Below are 17,280 nucleotides of genomic sequence, written 5' to 3'. Positions count from 1 at the left end.
CCTCTTCAGGGAAAACCAGCGCAATGCTCAAGAGGTAGCAAATGTGGAAGGCCTAATGCGCAACGCGGAGCACTGACGCTCGAATATTGCCGGGAAAACAGGGAAACCGACATGTGGGGCACACCTGTCGGGACGACGTAGCGCAAACTAGTCCAATGGAGGAGCTGGCTCACGACCTCCTCGCCACCGACAACCGTTCATGTGGGTCGTGGGGGCCAACAACGTGGTGCAGCTCCAGCAACGCCTCTGGACACGGCGACCGCGGTGAGCGACACGCTCATCGTCGCTAGACACGGTCGGTTTCAGTGTGCCGAGGGTGGCGTTAGTGCTGTGGAACGACCAACAATATGTTTGGTTTGTGCCTAGGGTTGCCCCATCAAATCATTGGGTAGCCAAAATTTTAGTTGAGGTTTTGGTTGCCCATGATTTGGCCGACAACGTCAAGAAAAATGAACTAGAGTTAGCTAGAGTTCATTGGCATGCCAAAAAAATGGCAACCACCCATTTTTGGGTCATGACCAAAACCTCAAAAAACTGGCAACCATCCAAACAAAGACCAATATTTGGGTCATGACCAAAATTTTGGTAAGGTGCACTTTGGCCACAATCCAAACACACCCCAACACCCAGCTCATCGAGGATGCACGGGACGCGTCCGCGGAGTGGTGTAGCGCGGCCAACTGCATCCTCAGGACCTGAGACCATGCCGGGTCGTCTTGCTTTTTCATTGACATGCGTCGATCGCATGTGAGCAAAGGGCATCTCCAACGTTGCCACGACCGTAACTGACTACCCTAGCACACCAAAAACCCTCGTCCCTCGTGCCGTCGCGCGGTGTGTTCCCAGCCGGCGCCAACTGCCCGCATTCATGCCATCCATCCGTATGCCATTGTTAAGAGGCTCGGTACCCGAGGAACCAACTCCGGCGACTTAATGACGCACCAGGACGCTTGGCCTCAGCGGAATGCGCTACTTAAAGCGGCAACGCCCAGCTAACCTCCACACCATAGCGCATCGTCCTCCTACGTGGAACCACATCCGCCATGACCGCAAGCGCGGACGCTCTGTGGGGGAGCTTGTCTTCGGGGATGGAGCTCGAGGTCGCCTCCCTCGCTCAAGTCGCCGCACAAGCGGTGGCCACGCTGGCGGCCGACGACGGGAGCACTGTCAGCCATGCATCCTACTTGCCGCCGTCCAACGTCCGGCACCACCAAGGTCTGGGACTCCTTCGAGGATGAGTACGGCATGGGAGGCGGCAGGGCATGGTGTGCCAACTGGCCGGCCCGTCTCCCGTGTTCTACTTTTCCTCGCCGGAGACCGCACCTTCACTTCACTGGTCTTGAACCCCGCCCTTGTACATGGAGATCGCAGATGGAGGGCGTCGGCCGCCGCCGTAGAATAGGTTTAGGGTCGGGTTTCTTTTATTTTTCTGTCCTATAAACGTTTGAAATGTAATGAAAGTGTGCCGTGTTTGCATTAATCTTGGCCGGTGTATATGAACTTTCACAATAATATAGTATATTGTAGGAGTACTAGCAAGATGCCCGTACGTTGCACGGAAGATCAAGATCTTGTGGGAGAAAAGGATGAATGAGGGAAGGCCTTATCTGCAAATGCACATTCACGCATTTCACATTTTCTACATCTACGGGAACCTACGAAAGGGTTAACGTAAATTGCCTCTCTGTCTCCTCCCCTGATTTTCATGGTGGTGGGCCCCTCCCTCCCCCCAATCTACAATCAACAGCTCACGCGTTTCACATTATGTTAATTACGTAACTGGGACTACGTAGGTGTAGCATTACTCCTCCTAAAAAACCCAACTAAGCCAACCTCCCAGCATATCGCGCGGGAAAAGACCCGGCCGTGCCGTTTTAGTCGGGATTACCGGATTACTAGTAGTAGTATCAATGGATCGCGTGAAGCAACAAGTTTTTTGTTTTGAGGGGGCGAAGCACCTAGTTTAAAAGGAAAGAAGGCGGTACACTGACAGCACCCCTGTCGCGGTCGCATTGCACCCCACACACGTTCGGTCCTGCACACGGCTCACGCAAACGGAACGCGCTTCAGCTTGCCTCTTCACTGACACGTGGGACTGCACTTGGAGAAACCAACCATGTGCCAAACTCCCCCCACCCACCACGCGAAAATCCTCCCCCACCCAAAACTCCCCCAAATCCTATATCCAACCGCCCTTCGGCCAACTAGCCAATAATATTCCCCAGACCCCCTCCCCCCCAGTCCCCCTCCACTCCATTCGCTCCGCCAACACCACCCTCCCGCCACGCCGATACATTGGCGCCGTGATTCGTCAAGGGGACGCACGGCGATCCTCTTGCTCCCACAATACGCTCTCGTTGACTGCCGTCCTATAGCCGTGCCGCCACCGCTGGCGACGTTCTGGTGGAGGCGCACGACGGTCAGCGCCGCCCCCGCTGGCGACGTTTGTGTGGAGACGCATGGCGGTCAGCTTCTCCCACGGTACGTGCATTCTAGACCGAGGCCCCGTGCATGTCAGTGTAGCACTGAATGTTAGCTGATAGACGCTGTTAATCTCACTGTTTGTTGAAGTAGTTTACATTCAATATGCTCTGCTTAAGAAGCTTCCTTGCCCTGTTCTGCACTCAATTTGCTTAGCTGACATGGCATGCCAAGGCCAATTAGTTGCTAAAATATCCTGCCATATATTTATTGTGACGTAGATTGCCATGGTCTAGTAGCCAATTTGTTAGGTGAAATAGCTCTACACCGTTTTATACCCTATCTTTGTTGTTGCGATGGCCTTCGATAGTTCGATGGCTGTGTGCTCGTCCTCCTTGATTGTTGAAACATCCTACCATAATTTAGCACTCAAATCTGTTTGTTGAATTAGCTTTACATATATTTCGTTACTTAGATCTACTCGTCCAAATATCTTGCCATAGCTTTAGACATCGACCTAGGTATTTTCTTCTGGACATCATAAAAAAAGCATATATGTTTTCCTGTAATATCTAGTAGAAGAACTAATTTGTATGTCTAACAGATGGACAGGACTTGGATAACTTCTACTTGAAGATTCTCCGCTGCATATGTCGAGGGGGTTGAAAACTTCATGAACTTTACCAGAGCTGAGTACGGTGGTCCGAAATCAGATGTGCTCTGCCCGTGTAGCAGTTGTATGAATTCAGTTAGAAGACCACAGTCAACTTTGCAAAATCATCTACACTTGTATGGGTTGTCGGTCACATATACTAGGTGGGTTCATCATGGTGAAGCTGTGAACGTCAATGTTATTGACTACATGGAAGCAGCAGATCACCATCTTGATCTGCCTGATGCTTAGGTGGAAGAGGAGGAGGAGGAGGTGGTGGCGGAGCTAGTGAGTTTTACCAACATTGAAACAATGCTACGGAAAGCTCGTGCATTCCATGAACTTTCACCTACAGAAGAAAAACGGCGGGCCCGCATGTTGGAACAATGCAACATGGCTGTCACCCCAGGAAATAAGCTGTCAGTATTCTCAGCTATGGTCACCTTTCTTCAGGTGAAGACATCTGAGCGGATGACCAACAAATCATTCGATGCGATGTTGGCTGCTTTCCGAAAAGCTTTCCTAGATGCGTCTGAGCTGCCACACACCTATAGTAAAATGAAGAATTTACTTCATGCAGTTGGAATTGGATATGATATGATCCATGTTTGTAAGAATAATTGTGTTCTGTTCCAGAAGGGTTATGCCAACTTAAGTGAATGCCCGAAATGCAAATCATCAAGATGGAAAGATGGCGATGCTATGAACAGGATTCTTCATAATGTCCTGAGACATTTTCCAATTACACCAAGATTGCAGAGGTTGTTTCATGATGCTGAAACAAGAGAGGATGTATTGTGGCATTCTAGGAACCAGGAGTACAGAGATCAGAATGTAATGAGCCATCCATCACATGGTTGTGAGTGGAAAAGCTTCAATCAGAAGCACGAAAAGTTGCTGCTGACCCAAGAAACATTAGACTTGGCTTAGCTTCAGATGGATTTAACCCATTTGGCCACCAGAGCGCCACATATAGCATGTGGCGAGTGCTTGTTATCCCTTACAACATGCCTCCAAATGTCTGCACCAAAGAATCAAACTACATGATAGACTTTATCATCCCAGGTCCAAAAAGTCCTGGAAAGGATTTTGATTTGTTCATGGAGCCTCTTGTGGAGGAACTTCAACAGCTATGGAGGGGTGTTCTCACTCGAGACCTATATAGCAGCCCACCAGCTGATTTCTTTCTACGTGCTGTTATAATTTGGTGCATCCATGATTACCGGCTTTGGGCACTATGTCAGGGCGAACGGCACATGGTTACAATGCATGTGTTCGCTGTGACAGGAATCCGTTGTCATACGCAATACTTAGCAAGATCTGTTACATTGGACGCCGCGGTTTCCTTGCCAAGGACAAGCCGCATCCTAGAAAATACCGAAGACATGTGTTCAATGCAAATCATGAAAACCGTGATGCGCCAAAGAGGCTCACCGCCGATGAGTTGCAAGTGGAATTAGAGAAGGTCACGCATATTACACCAGGAAACCATCCTGATAATGGTAGCGAGAAAAGGAAGCGTGGCAGGGCAGAAGAGAGATTATTGTTTACCCGTAGGTCCACTTTTGGGGACTTGGAGTATTGGAAAGATTTGGATCTGCGGCATAATCTTGATGTGATGCACATCGAGAAAAATATATGCGACAGCATTATCGGCACACTTCTTAATATTGAAGGCAATACGAAAGATACCTTAAAATCTAGGATTGATTTGACACACCTGGGTATCAGAAAGGATTTGCAAGTGCAAGATGAAGGTAAACCACGGGATATGGCACCAGCTGTGTATGTCTTGGACAAGCTAAAAAGAAAAGAATTCTGCAAGGTCCTGTCACGTGTGAGATTCCCACATGGATTTGCTTCCAACCCTGAAAGGAGAGTTAGTGCATATGGAGACAAGGTACAATGGTTGAAAACTCATAACTGCCACGTCCTACTTCAAAGGGTTTTACCTATTATCCTTAGAGGATTGGGCCGCCCTAACTTATACAGAGCAGTTGGAGAGTTGGGACAATTCTTCAGGGAACTCTGAAGTAGAAATATCAGGATAGATGATTTGGAGCGTCTTAGAGACAATATACCAACTATCCTATGCGACCTTGAGAAGATATATCCTCCAGCCTTCTTTGATGTGATGGTGCATTTGGCTGTTCATCTACCTAATGAGGCACTACTTAGAGGTCTAGTACAGTATGGCTGGATGTACCGTATTGAAAGGTTGCTAGGAACTTTCAAGGGCTATGTTAGGAACAGAGCTAGACCCGAGGGTTCCATTGCAGAGGCCTAAATTGCTACAAAAGCGTTAACATTCTGCTCAAAATACATTGAAACAGCTGATCATCTTAGCAAAGATGTGGATGAAGAAAATCCCGGGCTCAATGTTTTCGATTATTCTGTTCGAGTTACAGGGAAGAGTTGACAAGAGGACAAACCTAAAGATTTGGTCGAAATGGTTTGGTATGTGTTGAATAACTATCCTGAGATACTACCTTATATCAAGTAAGTGCTAAGTACTGCAGCTTATACATCGTAATCTACTAAACTTCCAGCACATTCTTATATATTTAGATGTTTGACGCGATCACTATCTTGTGCAGCATCGACAAAAAGGAGTTACTGCCGCAAAATCCAAGAAACATTGACAAACTAGTTATGGCAGGATTTGCGAAATGGTTCAAGAGCCATGTAAGCTTTTGAATTGCACTGTCAGTTTTTTAATATATTGAGTACATAAGATGATCAGCTTGTCTATTTTCTAACCATAGGTTAAGAAGATGCGGGAGGATGGGCAGGGAGTTGATGATGCCCTTTACTCACTAGCAATGGGTCCTGATACTCGGGTAAGACATTATGAATCTTGCGTTGTTGGAGATGTGCGCTATAACACCCTTGCATGAGACAAAGGCAGGAAGACACAAAATAGTGCCATCATGAGCATGGATACAAATGACAAAGAGACAACTGAAATGTATGCTAACATAACAGACATTGTGCAGTTGCAGTATATCTCCAGTTTCGAGGATCATCGGTGTGTGGTTCTGTTGTGTTGTCGTTGGTATAACCTGTTTTCTAGGATCGCAAAACCCAGAGCTGATGATTATTTCAAATCCATCAATGTCAAGGCGGCGTACCAGACCAACGAGCCTTTTATTTTGGCAAATCAAGCAACACAGATATTTTTCTTGGAAGACACATTTGCACGTAGCGATGACTGGAGAGTAGTGCAAAGGTTTGAGCAGAGGAATTTGTTTAATGAAGTTGCACAACAAGATGATGCTTACACTGCTCCTGATACAAGATAACACAGATGTTCCTAATATCTTTGAGAACCATCGCATTGTGCTGTGGACATATAAGAGTTGATCAAGAAGAAGCCAACATTCGAGGACGTTGAGGACGAAGAAGAAGATGACACCGTGGGGAATTACGATTCAGACTAATACACATGGCAAAGAAGTTGTCGCTGCTGCTGCGGATGATGATTACATTGCTTTTGTCATATTTGCCTGTTAGAAGACGTTTTTTATCTACTATGTGAAATTGTGTTTGCTATGACAACTGAAACCTGATGAACATGTTGTTTAGTATTTTCCTGTGAGAACATCACTTGTTATGTATGCTGATTTGTGTTTGGTGATTGTATGACGACTAAAACATGATGACATTGTTGTTTAGTTGTACTCATATTTGGCTGTGAAACTTGAATTTGATGACATAGTTTGCTGTTGGACTGTAATTTGCTTGACGTCTTTGAATGAGAACAAAGCTGACCCGACAGGTCCTCTGCTAATTTATTTATTTATTACCAAAAGGGCCTCTGCTATTTATTTATTTATGAGCAAAAGGGGATACCGCTTGCTTTCTGTTAACAGAAATCATTAGATGTTCACAACACTACGCCCATCCTTCTACACAGGTTTCATTCATTACTAGTTTCAGCAAAGTGCTCATGTCATAGCCACTGAATACATCACGAGTGCTACATACACTGCAAATAAAGAGACAATCATCCTACAAAGCACATCGATTTTGCCCATTATCTTCACAAGCTCTTTCATCTCCTCATTGCTGTCAAGGCCGTTCAGCAGCTGTTGCTTGGCCATGATCAGAGGAACTACATCTTTAACCTTCAGCTCTGCATCTTCCTCTTCTACCGTTCCTTTAGTTACTTGTCCAACACCCCAACCTGCTGGTATTGGGATTCCTCGGCTACCCAAATAATCAGCGTAGTTGCACTCCCCCATATCAGCAACTTCCCAGAAATACAAATCACATGAATCTTCCCTTTTCTGCATGAATCAAATTGGAAGATCATCAACCAAACTATTAAAAAAATCAGCAACTGAAAGCAGCAGAACAACACTTATACATATTATTACCCCATGATTCGGGCATTTGTAGAAGACTCGGCCAGGGTTGAGGATTGTGGTTGAAACGCGGCGGATGACTCTACCTGATTTGCAGCAGTGGCACCACACCAACGGCAGCGGGTTGCGATGAGCAACCGGCTGCGGTGCACGTGCCGGCGGGGGTGTGATGAGACCCACAGGCGATGGTACGGGTGGCGACTTGGCGCATATTTGGTTGTTTCCTGCTGAAGAGCACGTGGACGAGCAGGCAGCGGACATGGTTGCTGCGGCCAGAGCTTCTGATGCTAGGCAGAGTAAGTAGAGAAGAGGAGAAGAGAACATTGGATATGTCAGTTTCATTACTTGCAGAGTAGCATAGCACCATATATAGTCATAGTCTAGGTTTGTATTCGAACCAGCTACAGGAGCACGTCTCTCTTTTTTCTAAAACTAAGCAATGTCTCTTTACCAGTACACTAGCTCGTTCTGTACGCCTTCTCAAGTCTTTGATTCCTCCACCTGACATATGGGACCCACCGGAAGGGCCTCTGTATTTCACGAAAAAAAACATGCCCCCCTCCCCGCTGACAGGTCGGACCCACCAGCTATCTTCGCATGCAAGGGAGTGCCTCCTTATTACGCACAAAAAAAAGAATACTCCCCCTGCCAGCTGCAACCCAGCATCATGGGAGGCTCACTTGTGGGCCTACCAAGTTGACGGGGATGGAGGCCTTTGTCAACTTAGTCAATATGAATGATTCTAGCTCCAGTTACCGTACGATGTTCAACCAACGGCAGTAGTGCTTCTTCAACCTCTGGTCTTCTTGCTCCAGCCGCCCAAACCAACGCCGATTGTGCCGCGTGCTCCTGCCTCCCGTGGTCGGCAATGATGCCACGGAGGCCTCACCGCCCCCTACTACTCCCACCGCTGGCCAGTCCATCCCTCTACTCACCCACACCCCCCGTTATTCTGCGGTGATGGCAGCCTCACACCGGAGTCGAACCAGTGAACCCTCGTACTCCTCTCCGCGTGGGCATCCACTGCCGCGTCTTCCCCGGCTCCGCGTCGTCCCCCTCCTAGGCCTCACCATCGTCCACCGCGTTGGTGCTCTCGGCGTGGCGTGGTCAATGTGGTTAATGACCAACTTCCATCGGAAGGGTATTATACGTGGAGAGGCTGACAGCTGGGTCCACGGCCACAACCCAGTTTTTTTGTGATTTGCCAAGTAAGTCGCTTTGTCAGGCCTGTTGGGCTGCAACTCTTTCAGCACGAGGAGAGCTTCATTCGGCTGGCCGAAAAAATGGCCTATCAGTAATGAGAAATGGGCTATACATTTTTAAAACACATCAAACCGGCAATTAGTTTCTAATTTCTTTTTTTCATTTCGAGACTTTAAATTGCATTGATTTTTATGCGTGGACAATTTGTTGGATTTTATATTCACATACATTTATTTTTTAAATTAGTTTGAATGGGACTCGAAATTTTAGAATTAAAAACAGTTCGGGCCACACCAAAATATGCAAAATTTCGTACAATTTATTATCCGTGGCCACAATATGGGTTGTAATGCTAACAAAAAAAATATGGGCTCCAAAAAAACCTTAAGAATTAGCAAATGGGCTGTAAATTATTAGAAATAATGGCAGATGGGTTGTATGATACTTTCCACAGATTTGAGGCTTTCCTAAAAAAAGGTTGACGCATAAGCAGTGACTGTTGGATGTCCATCCGACGACCGTCATGCTTCTTCAATCTCTGCTCTTCCTGCTCCAGCCGCTCAAACAAGCGCCAGTGGGACTGCCTGCTCTCTCCTCCCCGCAGCCGGCTGTACTGCCGCGCAGGCCTCACTGCCCCACCATACTCCCATCACTGGCCTAGCCATCCCTCTACTCACCCACACCTGCTGTTATTCTTCAGCGACGGCAGATGAACCTGTAAACCCTCGTACAATCATACTCCCCTCCGCTTGGGAAACAACTGCCGAGTCTTCCCTGCCTCTGTGTCATTCCCTTCCTAGGCCTCACCGTCGTCCACCGCCCTGGTGCTCTCGGCGCGGCCTGTTCAACGTAGTCAACGACCGACATGCATCTGAAGTGGACTGTACGTGGAGAGGCTGACAGCTGGGTCCACAGCCGCACACAAGGAAATGCCTCCTTATTACGCGCAAAATAATGATTCCTCCTCCTGACATCTAGGACCCACTGGAATGGCCTCTGTATTTCTCGAAAAAACGTTACCGTTGCGGACAGCTTGGACCCACCAGCTATATCTTCGCACGCAAGGAAGTGCCTCCTTATTACGCACAAAAAAATGAATACTCCCCCTTCGAGCTGCAACCCAGCATCGTGGGAGGCTCACTTGTGGGCCTACCAAGTTGACGGGGATGGAGGCCTTTGTCAACTTAGTCAATATGAATGATTCTAGCTCCAGTTACCGTACGATGTTCAACCAACGGCAGTAGTGCTTCTTCAACCTCTGGTCTTCTTGCTCCAGCCGCCCAAACCAGCGCCGATCGTGCCGCGTGCTTGTGGGGACCCCGACTCATAAGTCGTGATCACCGAATGCACGTGTACAGTGATCCCAGAGATCAATGCTCACTGAACACACAGAAGCTGAATAACAAGAGTCTTACATCCATACATACCGTATTACACAAGTAGGACCATTATGGTCAAGTCTTGATTATAACATTGCAGCGGAAATCTGTTGGTGAACGTAGTAATTTCAAAAAAATTCCTATGCACACGCAAGATCATGGTGATGCATAGCAACGAGAGGGGAGAGTGTTGTCTACGTACCCTTGAAGACCGAAGCGGAAGCGTTGACGCAACATAGAGGAAGTAGTCGTACGTCTTCCCGGTTCAACCGATCCAAGCACCGTTACTCTGGCACCTCCGAGTTCTTGGCACACGTTCAGCTCGATGACGCTCCCCAGGCTCCGATCCAGCAAAGCATTGGGGAAGAGTTCCGTCAGCACGACGGTGTGGTGATGATCTTGATGTTCAACCGTCGCAGGGCTTCGCCTAAGCACCTCTACAATATGACCGAGGTGTAATATCGTGGAAGGGGGCACCGCACACGGGTAAGGAACGATCACGAAGATCAACTTGTGTGTCCTAGGGTGCCCCCTTGCCCCCGTATATACAGGAGCCAAGGAGGGGGCGTCCGGCCAAGGAGGGCGCGCCAAGGGGGAGTCCTACTCCCACCGGGAGTAGGACTCCCTTCTTTCCTAGTTGGAGAAGGAGAAGGGGGAAAGAGGAGGAAGAGGGAAAGGGGGGGCGCCGCCCGCCTTCCCTTGTCCTATTCGGATTAGGAAGGGGAGGGGCGCGCGGCCACCTCTTGCCTCCTTTCCTCTTCTCCCTTAAGGACCATGTAGGCCCAATAACCCCCCGGGGGGTTCCGGTAACCCCCCTGGTACTCCGGTAAAATCCCGATTTCACCCGGAACGATTCCGATATCCAAATATAGGCTTCCAATATATCGATCTTTAAGTCTCGACCATTTCGAGACTCCTCGACATGTCCATGATCACATCCGGGACTCCGAACAACCTTCGGTACATCAAAATACATAAACTCATAATGAAACTGTCATCGTAACGTTAAGCGTGCGGACCCTACGGTTCGAGAACAATGTAGACATGACCGAGACACGTCTCCGGTCAATAACCAATAGCGGAACCTGGATGCTCATATTGGTTCCTACATATTCTATGAAGATCTTTATCGGTCAGACCGCATAACAACATACGTTGTTCCCTTTGTCATCGGTATGTTACTTGCCCGAGATTCGACCGTCAGTATCCAATACCTAGTTCAATCTCGTTACCGGCAAGTCTCTTTACTCGTTCCGTAATACATCATCTCACAACTAACTCATTAGTTGCAATGCTAGCAAGGCTTATGTGATGTGCATTACCAAGAGGGCCTAGAGATACCTCTTCGACAATCGGAGTGACAAATCCTAATCTCGAAATACGCCAACCCAACATGTACCTTTGGAGACACCTATAGAGCACCTTTATAATTACCCAGTTACGTTGTGACGTTTGGTAGCACACAAAGTGTTCCTCCGGCAAACGGGAGTTGCATAATCTCATAGTCATAGGAACATTTATAAGTCATGAAGAAAGCAATAGCAACATACTATACGATCGGGTGCTAAGCTAATGGAATGGGTCATGTCAATCAGATCATTCACCTAATGATGTGATCCTGTTAATCAAATAACAACTCTTTGTCCATGGTCAGGAAACATAACCATCTTTGATTAACGAGCTAGTCAAGTAGAGGCATACTAGTGACACTCTGTTTGTCTATGTATTCACACATGTATTATGTTTCCGGTTAATACAATTCTACCATGAATAATAAACATTTATCATGATATAAGGAAATAAATAATAACTTTATTATTGCCTCTAGGGCATATTTCCTTCAGTCTCCCACTTGCACTAGAGTCAATAATATAGATTACACAGTAATGATTCTAACACCCATGGAGCCTTGGTGCTGATCATGTTTTGCTCGTGGAAGAGGCTTAGTCAACGGGTCTGCTACATTCAGATCCATATGTATCTTGCAAATCTCTATGTCTCCCACCTAGACTAGATCTCGCATGGAATTGAAGCGTCTCTTGATGTGCTTGGTTCTCTTGTGGAATCTGGATTCCTTTGCCAAGGCAATTGCACCAGTATTGTCACAAAAGATTTTCATTGGACCCGATGCACTAGGTATGACACCTAGATCGGATATGAACTCCTTCATCCAGACTCCTTCATTTGCTGCTTCCGAAGCAGCTATGTATTCCGCTTCACACGTAGATCCCGCCACGACGCTTTGTTTAGAACTGCACCAACTGATAGCTCCACCGTTTAATGTAAACACGTATCCGGTTTGTGATTTAGAATCATCCGGATCAGTGTCAAAGCTCGCATCAACGTAACCATTTACGATGAGCTCTTTGTCACCTCCATAAACGAGAAACATATCCTTAGTCCTTTTTAGGTATTTCAGGATGTTCTTGACCGCTATCCAGTGATCCACTCCTAGATTACTTTGGTACCTCCCTACTAGACTTATAGCAAGGCACACATCAGGTCTGGTACACAGCATTGCATACATGACAGAGCCTATGGCTGAAGCATAGCGAACATCTTTCATTTTCTCTCTATCTTCTGCAGTGGTCGGGCATTGAGTCTTACTCAACTTCACACCTTGTAACACAAGCAAGAACCCTTTCTTTGCTTGATCCATTTTGAACTTCTTCAAAACTTTGTCAAGGTATGTGGTTTGTGAAAGTCCAATTAAGCGTCTTGATCTATCTCTATAGATCTTAATGCCTCATATGTAAGCAGCTTCACCGTGGTCTTTCATTGAAAAACTCTTATTCAAGTATCCCTTTATGCTATCCAGAAATTCTATATCATTTCCAGTTAGTATTATGTCATCCACATATAATATCAGAAATGCTATAGAGCTCCCACTCACTTTCTTGTAGATACAGGCTTCTCCAAAAGTCTGTATAAAACCAAATGCTTTGATCACACTATCAAAGCGTTTATTCCAACTCCGAGAGGCTTGCACCAGTCCATAAATGGATCGCTGGAGCTTGCACACTTTGTTAGATCCCTTTGGATCGACAAAACCTTCTGGTTGCATCATATACAACTCTTCTTCCAGAAATCCATTCAGGAATGCAGTTTTTACATCCATCTGCCAAATTTCATAATCATAAAATGCGGCAATTGCTAACATGATTCGGACAGACTTAAGCATCGCTACGGGTGAGAAGGTCTCATCGTAGTCAACCCCTTGAACTTGCCGAAAATCTTTTGCGACAAGTGGTGCTTTGTAGACAGTAATATTACCATCAGCGTCAGTCTTCTTCTTGAAGATCCATTTATTCTCAATTGCTTGCCGATCATCGTGCAAGTCAACCAAAGTCCACACATTGTTCTCATACATGGATCCCATCTCAGATTTCATGGCTTCAAGCCATTTTGCGGAATCTGGGCTCACCATCGCTTCTTCATAGTTCGTAGGTTCATCATGATCTAGTAGCATGACTTCCAGAACAGGATTGCCGTACCACTCTGGTGCGGATCTTACTCTGGTTGATCTACGAGGCTCAGTAGCAACTTGATCTGAAGTTCCATGATCATCATCATCAACTTCTTCACTAATTGGTGTAGGTATCGCAGAAACCGGTTTCTGTGATGAATTACTTTCCAATAAGGGAGCAGGTACAATTACCTCATCAAGTTCTACTTTCCTCCCACTCACTTCTTTCGAGAGAAACTCCTTCTCTAGAAAGTTTACGAATTTAGCAACAAAAGTCTTGCCTTCGGATTTGTGATAGAAGGTGTATCCAATAGTTTCCTTTGGATATCCTATGAAGGCACATTTCTCCGATTTGGGTTCGACCTTATCAGGTTGAAGCTTTTTCACATAAGCATCGCAGCCCCAAACTTTCAGAAATGACAACTTTGGTTTCTTGCCAAACCACAGTTCATAACGTGTCGTCTCAACGGATTTTGATGGTGCCCTATTTAACGTGAATGCGGCCGTCTCTAAAGCATAACCCCAAAACGATAGCGGTAAATCTGTAAGAGATATCATAGATCGCACCATATCAAGTAAAGTACGATTACGACATTCGGACACACCATTACGCTACGGTGTTCCGGGTGGCGTGAGTTGCGAAACTATTACGCATTGTTTCAAATGTACACCAAACTCGTAACTCAAATATTCTCCTCCACGATCAGATCGTAGAAACTTTATTTTCTTTTTACGATGATTTTCCACTTCACTCTGAAATTCTTTGAACTTTTGAAATGTTTCAGACTTGTGTTTCATTAATTAGATATACCCATATCTGCTTAAATCATCTGTGAAGGTGAGAAAATAACGATATCCGCCACGAGCCTCAACATTCATCAGACCACATACATCTGTATGTATGATTTCCAACAAATCTGTTGCTCTCTCCATAGTACCGGAGAACGGTGTTTTGGTCATCTTGCCCATAAGGCACGGTTCGCAAGTACCAAGTGATTCATAATCAAGTGGTTCCAAAAGCCCATCAGTATGGAGTTTCTTCATGCGCTTTACATCGATATGACCTAAACGGCAGTGCCACAAATAAGTTGCACTATCATTATCAACTCTGCATCTTTTGGCTTCAACATTATGAATATGTGTGTCACTACTATCGAGATTTAATAAGAATAGACCACTCTTTAAGGGGGCATGACCATAAAAGATATTACTCATGTAAATAGAACAACCATTATTCTCTGATTTAAATGAATAACCGTCTCGCATCAAACAAGTGTTGGGTTTCGTAGTAATTTCAAAAAATTTCCTACGCACACGCAAGATCATGGTGACGCATAGTAACGAGGGGGGGAGTATGATGTACGTACCTCGTAGATCGACAACGGAAGCGTTTGGTTGATGTAGTCGTACGTCTTCACGGCCCGACCGATCAAGCACCGAAACTACGACACCTCCGAGTTCTAGCACACGTTCAGCTCGATGACGATCCCCGGACTCCGATCCAGCAAAGTGTCGGGGAAGAGTTCCGTCAGCACGACGGCGTGGTGACGATCTTGATGTACTACTGCAGCAGGGCTTCGCCTAAACTCCGCTACAATATTATCGAGGACTATGGTGGCAGGGGGCGCCGCACACGGGTAAGAATAAGATCACGTGGATCAACTTGTGTGTCTCTGGGGTGCCCCTGCCTCCGTATATAAAGGACTAGAGGGGGGGAGGCGGCTGGCCAAGGAGGGCGCGCCAGGAGAGTCCTACTCCCTCTGGGAGTAGGATTCCCCCCCCCCCAATCCTAGTTGGAATAGGATTCGCGGAGGGGGGAAAAGAGAGAGAGGGGCCGGCCCCCTCTCCTTGTCCTATTCGGACCAAGGGAGGGGAGGGGCGCGCGGCCCATGTACGGTTGCCTCTTCTCTTTTCCACTAAGGCCCATCATGTCCCGTTTAGCTCCCGGGGGGTTCCGGTAACCTCCCGGTACTCCGGTAAAATCCCGATTTCACCCGGAACACTTCCGGTATCCAAACATAGGCTTCCAATATATCAATCTTTATGTCTCGACCATTTCGAGACTCCTCGTCATGTCCGTGATCACATCCGGGACTCCGAACAAACTTCGGTACATCAAAATGCATAAACTCATAATATAACTGTCATCGTAACCTTAAGCGTGCGGACCCTACGGGTTCGAGAACAATGTAGACATGACCAAGACATGTCTCCGGTCAATAACCAACAGCGGAACCTGGATGCTCATATTGGCTCCCACATATTCTACGAAGATCTTTATCGGTCAGAGCGCACAACAACATACGTTGTTCCCTTTGTCATCGGTATGTTACTTGCCCGAGGTTCAATCGTCGGTATTCCAAATACCTAGTTCAATCTTGTTACTGGCAAGTCTCTTTACTCATTCTGTAATACATCATCCTGCAACTAACTCATTAGTTACAATGCTTGCAAGGCTTTAAGTGATGTGCATTACTGAGAGGGCCTAGAGATACCTCTCCGACAATCGGAGTGACAAATCCTAATCTCGAAATACGCCAACCCAACATTTACCTTTGGAGACACCTGTAGAGCTCCTTTATAATCACCCAGTTACGTTGTGACGTTTGGTAGCACACAAAGTGTTCCTCCGGCAAACGGGAGTTGCATAATCTCATAGTCATAGGAACATGTATAAGTCATGAAGAAAGCAATAGCAACATACTAAACGATCGGGTGCTAAGCTAATGGAATGGGTCATGTCAATCAGATCATTCACTTAATGATGTGATCCCATTAATCAAATAACAACTTCCATTTCATGGTTTGGAAACATAACCATCTTTGATTAACGAGCTAGTCAAGTAGAGGCATACTAGTGACACTTTGTTTGTCTATGTATTCACACATGTATTATGTTTCCGGTTAATACAATTCTAGCATGAATAATAAACATTTATCATGATATAAGGAAATAAATAATAACTTTATTATTGCCTCTAGGGCATATTTCCTTCAGTCTCCCACTTGCACTAGAGTCAATAATCTAGATTACACAGAAATGATTCTAACACCCATGGAGCCTTGCTGTTGATCATGTTTTGCTCGTGGAAGATTCTTAGTCAACGGGTCTGCAATATTTAGATCCGTATGTATCTTGCAAATCTCTATGTCTCCCACCTGGACTAGATCTCGAATGGAATTGAAGCGTCTCTTGATGTGCTTGGTTCTCTTGTGAAATCTGGATTCCTTTGCCAAGGAAATTGCACCAGTATTGTCACAAAAGATTTTCATTGGACCAGATGCACTAGGTATGACACCTAGATCGGATATGAACTCCTTCATCCAGACTCCTTCATTTGCTGCTTCCGAAGCAGCTATGTACTCCGCTTCACATGTAGATCCCGCTACAACGCTTTGTTTAGAACTGCACCAACTGACAGCTCCACCGTTTAATGTAAACACGTATCCGGTTTGCAATTTAGAATCGTCCGGATCAGTGTCAAAGCTTGCATCAACGTAACCTTTTATGATGAGCTCTTTGTCACCTCCATATATGAGAAACATATCCTTAGTCCTTTTCAGGTATTTCAGGATGTTCTTGACCGTTGTCCAGTGATCCACTCCTGGATTACTTTGGTACCTCCCTGCTAGACTTATTGCAAGGCACACATGAGGTCTGGTACACAGCATTGCATACATGATAGATCCTATGGCTGATGCATAGGGAACATCTTTCATATTCTTTCTATCTTCTGCAGTGGTCGGGCATTGAGTCTTACTCAACTTCACACCTTGTAACACAGGCAAGAA

The sequence above is a fragment of the Triticum urartu genome, chromosome 2 (genome assembly GCF_003073215.2).
Source record: "Triticum urartu cultivar G1812 chromosome 2, Tu2.1, whole genome shotgun sequence".
Lineage (NCBI taxonomy): Eukaryota > Viridiplantae > Streptophyta > Magnoliopsida > Poales > Poaceae > Triticum > Triticum urartu.
The sequence above is the reverse complement of the archived record's forward strand: the minus strand, read 5'-3'. Positions refer to the sequence as shown.